Source organism: Theobroma cacao, chromosome 1 (assembly GCF_053813885.1).
Source record: "Theobroma cacao isolate CCN51 chromosome 1, ASM5381388v1, whole genome shotgun sequence".
NCBI classification, from domain to species: domain Eukaryota; kingdom Viridiplantae; phylum Streptophyta; class Magnoliopsida; order Malvales; family Malvaceae; genus Theobroma; species Theobroma cacao.
Genome location: NC_142639.1, coordinates 22,963,482 through 22,976,365, shown reverse-complemented (window position 1 = coordinate 22,976,365; position 12,884 = coordinate 22,963,482). Strand labels below are relative to the sequence as shown.

Sequence of the window (12,884 nt, the reverse complement as noted above, 5' to 3'; positions counted from 1 at the left end):
GTGTCAAGGTGGTGAGTCCTCCAATAAAGGCAAGGAAATTGCATCCGAGGACCAGTAGACAGAGTGCTTTGAAAGTCTGCATTCTAGACATTGTGAGTAAACTTATTATCGTCTTAATTATCTAGAGTAGTTTTATACAACTATGTGATTTTATGAAAAATGGGTTTAAATGGTAAATTGTTATGTTTTAAGGGAAATTGTGATTTTATAAAACGATTTTATAAATTTTCTAAAAAATCGAATATTGGTTTTGAAAATAGAGTAATTGGAGACTGCTAGTTTGTGTTGCAAATTTATGGTTCTGAATTGAATGGCTTATGACAATAAATGAGCATGAATGGCTAAACTGATTTTGGTGTTATAATTATTTATACTGTGTATTCAGCCTTGAGAGGCTAGGTTGTGATAAATTGCCATGACATGCTAGAATGAATTTTATTGATTGGTGGATTATATATTAATTATTTACTGCAGAGGGGGTTCCGTGGACCAGCCTATTAGAGGGGCACGGTAAACTCCATTATATTATTACCTCGAACGGAGAGGCGCGTAGGGTATCTCCTGGGGTATAGCTTAGGGTTCACTTCACGCCAAACCACCACGTGAAGGGGAACTCAGCCAACGCCAAGGAACGGCTGTATTTTTTTCAAACAAAAATATATTTTAAGTGTACACAAAATTTTAACAGCCTTGGCGGACTCGGTTAGATGCCCTGCGCAAGGTATCACCGAGTATGAGTTTTGGCACGAGCCAAAGTTTTAAGAAATTCATAAGCCAAGTTGATTACTCGATTTTTATGGATTGATTTTATTTGGTTGAAATGAGTTGAATGGTAATGAAATTACAGTATGATGATTTATTTTAATTGTCTCCATTTACTCGACTTTAGATAGTTTAGATGGTATCTGTTTACTCACTGGGATTTTATAATCTCACCACCCTCATTTCCTCACATTTCAGGCTCAGGGAATTCCGTAGTTAGCTGACTTGAACAAGGACCTTCATTTGGACTCGAATCGGTAAAAGCTGTAGGTTTCCAGCTTCCGATGCATTTTGGATAGATATGGGCCCACGTGTCACTGTAAAAGAAATTTTATGCTTTGGTTATTTGCTTTATAGTATATATGAATATAATTATCTTTTACGCTATAAGAATTATGTACCGATAGTTTTATGAAAATTATTTTACAAGAAAATAGTTTATTTTATTGAATATTTTTATCATATTCAAATGGTCAAATTTTCACTTCAAATGAACGTTTTAGATACTTAATTTTTTTTTTATCATTAAATATATATATTTTCGGCTTACCTACTACATTTTTAGCAAGTTTTGAGATTTTTGACGAAAAATTACGAAAATACCCCTGTGAGCCAAAAAAATAATATTTTATTGTTCTTATTTGAAAATGACTTATGATTTTTTTGAAATGCGAGATTTAATAACTGTTGCTCACCGGGGAGATGCGAAAGTTGATGCTAAGCCTTGCGGGATTTCAATCGACATTCGGGGTGAAGAATGTCTGTTGAGGCCTCGTGGCGGTTGTCACGGGCTCGATGGGGAGTTCCGGGTCGTGACAATTTAGATTGGTATCAGAGCATGGTTTAGAGATCAGATATTTTGATTTTAAAGCTTTGGATTTTAAAGTCTTTGGTCTTAAAGTTATTTTAAGAAATCTACACTGACACTGCGTGGCCCCAAGTCCAATTAAGTTAAGTTAAGTTAGGTTAGATTGAATAGAATGTATGCATCTACATATAGAAATCTACCTATTTTTGAGATGCATAAATAATTAAACAATTACTATTTGATTGCATATAGGTTTTGAGGTGCGCTGGTGACACATACACCATGTCTAGGAGAGACGGTAGTCTCGACGCCTCTCATAGTATTAGCGAGGGATCGCTAGATTCTACTGCTAAGAGCTGGTGACAACCCGAACCGAGTAGTCCAAAAAGTACAGATAGTAATAATATTAATGTAAGCATAAGAGGTTCCCTTTTGAGAAAATCTAAGGAACATGTTAAAGAAAGGGGGAAATTAAGGATAGCTGAAGGAGGTATTCGTTCTAGGAAGAGCGTGACAGTAGTCCGACACTTTCCACCAGGCTGTGGGAGAAATGTAAGGGGACAACCAGAAAGGGATAAGGAGAAAGTAACAGTGGCAAGTAAACCTCTTAGAAAAGTGTCAGGTGTACGATATTTTCCTCCCGGTTGTGGAAGAAATGCTGCACCGATGAGTGATGAAGAATATAGAAGAATACAACAAGCCTGGATTGAAGAACAAAGGAGAAAATCTCAGGAGGAAGAGGATCCATTGATGTGCCCGGATCAGGACAATGAGGAACCTAAAGATGTTTAATACTTTAGTTGAAGTTGTATTGTCATAAATCTAGGCAAGTGTCGTTTAAGGGAAGATGTAGTAGTTACCTGTGTAAAGGAGTTAGGAGTGGCTTTTATTTTGTATGACTCGAGCGGAATGTAAAATAGCAGTTTAAATAATTAGATATGTATGGGAATCTCTTAGTATAACAGAGATAAATTGGCAATATAATTATTGAGGAAGGTTATAGAAGGAAGCAATAAGGTTATAAATGACATTCGGAATGGATAATGTGATTAAGTTAATGATTGTAATTTAAGCATGAAGGGGATTATTCAGTGATGTTATGACACTATGAGGTAATAGTTGGGCACAAATATAACCCAATGAAGTTAAATTATGGAATATGGGGAATATAAAATTTTGATTCAGTAAGGATTGTGAGAATAAAATAAGGAGGAAGCTGAGCTGTTTTCGTAGTTAATTATACCGAAAGTTAATAAGATTATTGGAGTATAAGACAAAGAAGATAAATGGGATAAGGATGACAATAAATTTGAGGAAAGTTGTAGATAGTAAGCAACTTATGTGTGGAGTGGTATATTTATCATGAACTTATTACACTGTATGGAAATGATGTTTTGAGGTGGAATTTTATGAATGTTGATAAACGTCAAAAGATGACATGAGATGAAAGTATTAATCTAGCTTAGTGTGTATGACAAGAAAATAGAAGGTACCTATACTTATGGAACTCATGATATATATCTAAAAGGGAAACCACTGGTTGAGAATGATTGATGTGGTGACTTTGAATGCAAACAAATAGCTTTGATGAGAAAATTTCTAATAGCTACAGTACTTCAACATTGATTGTTCAACGCTATAATGCTCCGAATATCTCACGCCTATGATGCATGAGTAAGATGGGAGTGACACGATATTGAGCTTACAAATTGAATTTTGGTTGTTGGTCATTGTGTTTTGTTATCTGGGAGTCTTAAATATTCTGGAGAATGTTTACCCAAATGAATTGAAAAACTTCTTTATTGCCTTGTATATAGGCATATAATTAAAAGAAAAAAAATTGAAAGATTCTTGAAATGACTATATTGAGATGAGATACCAAATAATGAAAGTGTGAAGGAAGAATTACGAGACTGGTATAGAAAATCAGTTTATGTAGAATATCATTATGAGAATTTGTAATATCTGTTTTGATACAGTAAAATGACAAGGGTTAGTAACAACATGAGGCTAATTGTGTGGCACCCTGGAAACCTCTGAAGATGAGTTAAGGATTGAATGGATGAGTACGTATTTATATATCTTTAAGAGTAAATGTTTTAGGAATACATAAACAGCTTTGAGAATAGATTCTAATCATACACAGCAAGTATGAAACGTAAAATTTTTAAAACTTGCTGAGAAGCCTAACGGCAAAATCACAAGTTAAGGGATCACATGCTATGAGACATAAGTTTAAGATAGATATTCCCAAGGAAATACTCAAGAGAAGTTTTGCTTTGGATCTCGTTAAAGCAAGCACTAAGTTATGTGATTATAAAAAGGAGTTGTAAGCTGAGAGTGATATTAATATTAGTATTGAAAAATACTTGAGGAGAATCTAGTTTTAAGTTTTACAATTTCAAGTACAAATTATAAATTAGTTAAGGAAGAATGATGTTATGTTCATATGAAGGAGTGGAACAAAGGATGATAGAAGTTGACCTTGAAAATGAAGTCAGATAATGAAACTTTCCTAATATATTATGGAAATTGGAATTCGAAAATGCTTAAGGCATACATGATTCAAATGGGTTCGAGTCTTAAGTGACAAATCAATATCGTAATGCAAGAAAGATACAAGGTAATATAGAGGCATGAAAGATGATTAAGGACAAAAGGATGACTCTTAGGAATTGTGGTATTGCATGAGATGCAATGATCAAGTTGAGATAAATCTTTGAGGCATCAATAGGATTATAAAGCATACACGCATAATAGATTATATTTCAATGGAGATGACATTGTGATGAATGATATATAGTATAAGGAAACTCAAACATATGGTTGGAAATGATATGAATGATATGAAGTTATACACAAGTATAATAAGAAGGTTGACATGCACTATAAGAATTATTATATTGAAACTAGGATTGGGATATGGATGAATAATGGGGGAATGTAGTCCAAGGCATGTGAACACATGGATTCCTATATATAAAGAGAGAGGTTGACATTTGAAAATGCATGTATATATGTATATATGAAATTGATAATTTTACTAACTAAAGTGAAGAATGGTTCTCGGTAATTGGGAGATTTTGAAATAGTGTCAAGAGAGGTTAGTGAGCTAAAGTGTTAACGGACATGTAATGAACGATTAAAGTTATGAATGACTTTGAAAGTAAACCTTGAATTGTTTAAGTTCTTAATGGAACTCTATTAAAGGAAGTGTATAGACCAGTATAAGATGGATGAATCAAGGTTGAGAAAATTGGTATGGAGCAAATTAATAAAACGATGAATAGGTATACATAAGTAAGTATGATATGTGATCGAAATCGGTATAATTGAGATGAAGTTATGGTTCAAATGTAATAATGGTGATAAAGGCATGCTTAGTGTCTAGATATAAGAGATCATGGTTGTGAAAAGTATTACTGATCCGATTCCAAAGGATGATAATTGCCGTAAATAAAGCATTTAATTGAACTGAAGGTGAACGAGGGAAATAAATTGAATGTCCCTATAGAAGGAACAAGGAGTAGGATCATAGAAGGAGATTGATAACGCAACATCGACGGGAATTCGAGGACGAATTCTATTTAAGTGGGGGAGATTGAAATACCCCATACTTTGATATGGTGATAAATAAAGTTGATCGAATGCAAATTGAGGTCAATTAAAATGTTTAGAAGTGATAAAAGATGAAAGGAATAGTTTAGGATAAAATGTTTCGCAAGTGAGAATAATAATAAAATAATAATAATTTTATCGGAGGAGAATTTGTGAGATAAAAGGCGATTTGGAAGTCAAGTGAGGCATAATAAGGTATTTTTGGTACCAAGGAGACAAGATAAAATTTTTAGAATAAAATAATATTTTATTATTAAAATATTAATATTTAGCCGGATGTCGAAGTCAATCAAGAAGGAGGATCATATGGTTGATCCAAGTGGGGGAGAAGATGACAAGCCCGACTCTACAGAAATATTTGTGATGACATACATGTGGTGGATAGCATGTTTACATGCTAAGAGAGTCTTGAAAAATTTACAAAAGTCGGTATTGTACCTAGAGGTACAATAAAGTTGATTTAAGCCTCGAACTAGATCAAATAGAGAATTTACAATGAAATTAAGAATTTTAAAGTCCCAGAATGGGTTAATATGGTGATTCGGAGTTCGAGGATCAATTTGGAGTCAAATTGGAATTTTCGCTATCCAGGGGCAAAATGGTCATTTGCCACCTGGGGACAAAATGGAAATTTTTAGAAAAGATTTTTGGCCCCATTTGACTTATTGGAGTAAGATTTGAGGTTTAGAAGTGAAAAATTTTAATTTCGGTATAATTTGGAGTAAAAGGGTAAAATGGTAATTTTACCATTCGGAATCGAAAATTTAATTTTTTGAAAGGATTTTGATCAAATTTAATTATTTGGAGTGTGAAATAAGTATGAGGAGTGAAAATTATGCATTATGGAAAATTTTCAATTTTTGGGGTAAAAATGTAATTTTTGAAAAGTTCAGGGGCAAAAGTGTAATTTTGAAAAATTTGCTCCACCAAAACTTTGGAAAAATCTGGAAATATCACTTAAGACTTGGATAAGTCAAAGGGAATGCATGGTGAAAGAAAATAGGACAAGTGGATGGCTAGAAAAAAAAGAAATGAATTAATAAAATATTTAAAATATGAATAAAATAATATTATTTCATTAAACAATAAAAATGCATAAAAAAAAATCAGCCCACCCATTCTTCTTCTTCAACATTCGGCCAAGCAAGAAACAAGAGAGAGAAAGGAGAAAACAAAACCCTAGAGAGAGAAAATCAAAGAAAAAGTGTGAATTTTCAAGGAAATTAAGTGAAAAAGGTGAGATTTTTTCTATTAAGCTTGAGTTTTCTTATTCCCAAGCATTTCTCTTTATTTTTCATGATTAAATTACATGTTTTCATGATGAATTCAATTCTGAAAAAATGGGTTAGGAGAGAGAAAGTTGTTGGATTTATTTGATTTTAATTTATGTTAGTGTTTTTAGTTAGTTTAGCATATTTAGAAACAAAACAACAAGAAAAGAATTTATTTTCTCCCCCAACCATTAATGGCTGAATTTACCATGTAGTGAGTGAGGATGAGTTTGATTTTATTCTAGGAGAATTGGTTAAGGAATAATGAATTATGAGCCTAGAAAAATAATGGAAATTTTCGGAGCAAAAATACGAATTTTTACCCACTAGGGGTATTTTCGTAATTTACTATTGGGACTGATAATTTGCATCACACTGAGAGACATTAAGTTAATTTGGGTGCAATTGAGGTATAGAAACTGAAAAGAATTAAATTGGAGTTTAAACGAACCCGTTAGGAATTTAATCGGGTGATAAGACGAATTAGGCTAATACCGGATTTAGATAGTTACCAGTGCATTTTTGCATTTCATATAATGCATTGGTAGTCCAAATTAGTTTAATTTTGATTTAGTACCAACTTAGTGAATTCTCGATTTTGTACTGTGTCAAGGTGGTGAGTCCTCCAATAAAGGCAAGGAAATTGCATCCGAGGACCAGTAGACAGAGTGCTTTGAAAGTCTGCATTCTAGACATTGTGAGTAAACTTATTATCGTCTTAATTATCTAGAGTAGTTTTATACAACTATGTGATTTTATGAAAAATGGGTTTAAATGGTAAATTGTTATGTTTTAAGGGAAATTGTGATTTTATAAAACGATTTTATAAATTTTCTAAAAAATCGAATATTGGTTTTGAAAATAGAGTAATTGGAGACTGCTAGTTTGTGTTGCAAATTTATGGTTCTGAATTGAATGGCTTATGACAATAAATGAGCATGAATGGCTAAACTGATTTTGGTGTTATAATTATTTATACTGTGTATTCAGCCTTGAGAGGCTAGGTTGTGATAAATTGCCATGACATGCTAGAATGAATTTTATTGATTGGTGGATTATATATTAATTATTTACTGCAGAGGGGGTTCCGTGGACCAGCCTATTAGAGGGGCACGGTAAACTCCATTATATTATTACCTCGAACGGAGAGGCGCGTAGGGTATCTCCTGGGGTATAGCTTAGGGTTCACTTCACGCCAAACCACCACGTGAAGGGGAACTCAGCCAACGCCAAGGAACGGCTGTATTTTTTTCAAACAAAAATATATTTTAAGTGTACACAAAATTTTAACAGCCTTGGCGGACTCGGTTAGATGCCCTGCGCAAGGTATCACCGAGTATGAGTTTTGGCACGAGCCAAAGTTTTAAGAAATTCATAAGCCAAGTTGATTACTCGATTTTTATGGATTGATTTTATTTGGTTGAAATGAGTTGAATGGTAATGAAATTACAGTATGATGATTTATTTTAATTGTCTCCATTTACTCGACTTTAGATAGTTTAGATGGTATCTGTTTACTCACTGGGATTTTATAATCTCACCACCCTCATTTCCTCACATTTCAGGCTCAGGGAATTCCGTAGTTAGCTGACTTGAACAAGGACCTTCATTTGGACTCGAATCGGTAAAAGCTGTAGGTTTCCAGCTTCCGATGCATTTTGGATAGATATGGGCCCACGTGTCACTGTAAAAGAAATTTTATGCTTTGGTTATTTGCTTTATAGTATATATGAATATAATTATCTTTTACGCTATAAGAATTATGTACCGATAGTTTTATGAAAATTATTTTACAAGAAAATAGTTTATTTTATTGAATATTTTTATCATATTCAAATGGTCAAATTTTCACTTCAAATGAACGTTTTAGATACTTAATTTTTTTTTATCATTAAATATATATATTTTCGGCTTACCTACTACATTTTTAGCAAGTTTTGAGATTTTTGACGAAAAATTACGAAAATACCCCTGTGAGCCAAAAAAATAATATTTTATTGTTCTTATTTGAAAATGACTTATGATTTTTTTGAAATGCGAGATTTAATAACTGTTGCTCACCGGGGAGATGCGAAAGTTGATGCTAAGCCTTGCGGGATTTCAATCGACATTCGGGGTGAAGAATGTCTGTTGAGGCCTCGTGGCGGTTGTCACGGGCTCGATGGGGAGTTCCGGGTCGTGACAACCACACTGAGGCACATTAAGTCAATTTGGGTGCAATTGAGGTATAGAAACTGAAAAAAATTAATTTGGAGTTTAAACAGACACGTATATCGATTTATCGAGTAAAAGACTGAAATAGGCTAACACCGCATTTAGGCAAAAATTTAGACATTTTTGCATTCCATATCAAGCATTAGTAGTCTAAATTAGTTTAATTACAATTTAGTACCAATGTGGTGAATTTCTCGATTTTGTATTGTGTCAAGGTGGTGAGTCCTCCGATAAAGGCAAAGGAATTGCACCCGAGGACCAGTAGTCTGAGTATTTTGAAAATCCCCACTCTAGACACGGTGAGTAACCTTACCATCATTTTAATTATCTAAAGTATGTTTTTATTCAATTTTGGTGAATTTTATGAAAATGAGTTCAAATGGTAAATTTTTATGTTTTGTAAACAAAATGAGTTTAAATGAAAATATTTTATAAATTATCTTGAAACGAAATAACAATTTTGAAAATAGAGTAATTGGAGACCACTGATATGTTGTAAATTTAAAATTGAATTAATGGCTTATGTTATTGTATTGGCATGACTGGCTGGGCTGTGTTTTTTATGAATTGTATGAATTGCTTTATTTTACCCTTGTAGGCTGGGTAGTAATATATTAGCCTTGTCATGTTGTCAAAATTTTATTGTATGGTGGGTTTGACCTGCTGCAGTGGGTTGGGTTCTGTGGACTAGCCTATTAGAGGGGCACGGAATCCTGTTATATTTTTACCTCGGTTGGAGAGGCGAGTAGGGTAACTCTCGAGGTATAACTTTAAAGTTCACTTCACGCTAAACCACCACGTGAAGGGGAACTCGGCCAACGCCAAGGAATGGCTATGTTTTCAAAATAAAAACATGACTTTCTAATAGCCTTGGCGGACTTAGTTGGGATAGCCCTCGGCCAAGGTATCCCAGATAACTGAGTATGATAATAATTTTTGGCATGAGCCAAGCTTTTTAAGAAATTCATAAGCCATACTGATTACTTGCTTTAAATAAATTGATTTCATTTGGTTGAAATAAGTTGAAAGATGATAAATTACAGTTTGATGAAATGTTTTAATAGTCTCCTTTTACTCGACTTTAGATATTTTAAGTGATGTTTGTTTACTCACTGGGATTTTATAATCTCACCACCCTCATTTCCACCCATTTCAGGTTCAGAATAGATTGTAGATAACTGATATCGGAGAGTATTACAGTTGAACTTGCCACATCCAAAGACTGTAGGTTCATTTCTTTTGATACTTTTGGTCGGTCGTGGGCCCACGTGTCACTGTAAATTAAATTCTATACTTTGGTTATCTGTATTACGGTATGTAAGAATTTATTTTGCTTTTACACTATAAAAATTATTTATGCAGTGTTCTTAAAATATCGTTTTATGTGAAAATTGAATATTTTATTTAATATTTTTATTTTATTATAACAGTCATAATTCCATTTTAAACGAATGTTTTAGACATCCAACATTATTTTTGATTATGAAATATGTGTTTTGCACTTACATACTATATTTTTAGATGATTTTGAGATTTTTGAGATAAATGACCAAAATACCTCTATGAGACGAAAATTATTATTTTATTTGTTTAAGTTGGAAACAGTTTAAAATCTTTTAAAATGTGGTATTTGGAAACAATTACCCACAGGGGAAATGAGAAGTTGATATTAAAGCCTTGCGGGGTTCCGGTTGACAGTCCGGGTAATGAATGTCGATCGAGACGTCGCAGCGGTTGTCACGGGCTCGATGGGAGTTCCGGGTCGTGATAGTGCCCCTCTCATAGGCTAGTCCACGGAAACCCGCCCACTGCAGTAAGCTAATCAAATAACCCACCAATTCAATAAAATTTTCGACAGCATGACATGGCTAATATAATATTACCAGCCTGTCAAGGCAAAGCAAAACAGTTCATATATTCCACACAAACACAAATCCAGCCATGCTTGCCATCACATTGTCATAAGCCATCAATTCAAACCATATATCAAAACATATATATAGCACAAGTATACAGTTTCCACTTACTCAATTTTCAAAACCAATATTCAATTTCAAAACAAGTTATAAATCTCAGTTCGTTTAATCAACACTTCAATTATAAAACATAATAGTTTGCAATTTAAATTCATTTTTCTTTAAAATATAAAAACGAGTATAAACTACTTTAGATAGTTAAGATGAAAGTCTGATTACTCATAATAGCAGGAGTTTGGAGCACTTCTATTCTTGGTCCTCAAGCACAATATCTTTACCCTTATCAAAGGGCTTACCCCCTATACATAATAAACGACATGTAATTCAATATATTTGTGCCAAACTATTATAAAATTATTTCAGGCTCTATATGAATGCATGACATTGAATGAGAATTGTCCGAATAATCACTTAAAGACGGTGTTCTACGTGGGTTCAATTATGATCAGACTAAATTGGCATTCGACCTAACTCATACTATACCTTGTTTAATTAGCCAAAGCATCCAATTCAACTCTAAATATCTTCATTACACTTCCAATATTCCAAATACACCAAAGCACCTCAATGAGCTTAATTGTGACTTAATTCACCGTAACCGAAATTCATTCTGATTTCTATATCCAACATCATAATTCATCAATTCCTAGCTAATAACAGGAATTACAACCAAATCCATCATCAACATGCCCTATAGAAAATTTGGCCAAATGCGGGTGGTTGAAGAACATGGATTTTCTTGCTTGTTTTTCCTTCCAAACATCACAAAATGACTAAAAACACTAGGTTATTATGAAATCTAGCAAAATTCATCACCAAAACTTCTCTCTCTAGATTTGGCCAGCAAGGTTCCCTCTTGAAAACTTGAATTTCAGCCATGAAGAATGAAAAAGAATGCATGGGAAAGGTAGATCACAAGCTAAAATTAAAAAATCTTACCTTTACTTGCTTGATTCCTTGAAATCCAACAATTACTCTTGAATTTTTCCTTCCTAGGGTTTGTTCTTCTCTTTTTCTCTTTGTTCCCTTGCTTGGCCGGCCATAAGAGTGAAATGGGAGAAGCTTAAGTCGGTTTATAAAGGAAAATCATAAAAATATTAAAGCTTGACACATGTCACCACTTGATTGGTCCATGATTAAAAACTTAACCATTAAGCAATTTCTCACCACCACATGTAATCCCATAATTATCCAAAGTATAAAGTGATAACAGGTGAAATTCATGGGCTTGACAAGTGTCATGGTGGTGTAAAATTTCAATTACGTCCTCATGGACACGTGAAATGACTGTTTTGCCCTTATACTCGAAAAATGTCGAAAAAATGTCGAAATTGAAATTTTTCACTCCACAATTTCAAATTATGCTCCAAATAGTCAAACTTGGCCAAAAATCTCATCCAACATTCCAATTTTGCCCTTGGGTGGCAAAATGACCATTTTGCCCTTACGTTATGAAAATTCTCGATTGGACTCCAAATCAATCCTTGAACTCCGAATCACCATATTAAGACATTCTAAGATTCAATAACTCTCAAATACATCGTAAAATCTTTATTTGACCTAGTTCGAGGCTTTAATCAACTTAATTGTACCACTAGGTACAATACCGACTTTTAACGATTTTTCGATACATTCACTTATGCAGACATTCTATCAAGCACATGAATGACATGACAAGTATATAATAGAGTAGGGCTTGACAAATATAATGTGATAACGCATGAACTATTCATATTGCACATTTCACAAGATAGAAACATTTCATCAAGGGCTTGTTCCCCAAGTATATTTTTTCCCCAAGTATATTTTTAAAGCAAAAACAAATGAAACTTTCAAATGATTTATTTAAACATGTAGGCACTTCCCAAAACATTTTGAAATGCAAGTTCACTCATCGGTATTTGTTAAATCTTTACCCAACTCTAACTTCCTTTAATGGTCCAAATAGGGCAGTGGGGTTTCATTGGAACCTATTATCACAATAGCATCACAATTAACTCAATTCACATAACTATAAATTTTTAAAGCTATCTCCTAACTATCTTCCAATTGCCATTAAGTGGCCATCTATTTTCACTATCCTAATCACTCTAAAATGAATAAACAACCTCAACTATAAAACACTTACAAATCTAATCACTAGCCATTCTCAACAGTTAAAAATCAACTCTACTTCATTACTCACCTTGGTAGCTTTGTAAGTAAATTCCTTTCCACAAATTTCCAAGCTATTAT

General features: G+C 33.4%; 2 long non-coding RNA genes across 2 annotated transcripts; both read left to right on the top strand.

The window, feature by feature from the left end:
* The first annotated feature begins 6,314 nt into the window (after window positions 1-6,314).
* LOC148764668 (uncharacterized) lies at window positions 6,315-8,282 on the top strand. Its single transcript, XR_016024169.1, has 3 exons — window positions 6,315-6,424; window positions 7,073-7,156; window positions 8,025-8,282. It is a non-coding gene; the product is annotated as an uncharacterized LOC148764668 (long non-coding RNA).
* Window positions 8,283-8,535: 253 nt separating this feature from the next.
* On the top strand, window positions 8,536-9,935 carry LOC148764667 (uncharacterized). The gene is made up of 3 exons (XR_016024793.1): window positions 8,536-8,684; window positions 8,889-8,972; window positions 9,830-9,935. It is a non-coding gene; the product is annotated as an uncharacterized LOC148764667 (long non-coding RNA).
* Window positions 9,936-12,884: the final 2,949 nt, after the last annotated feature.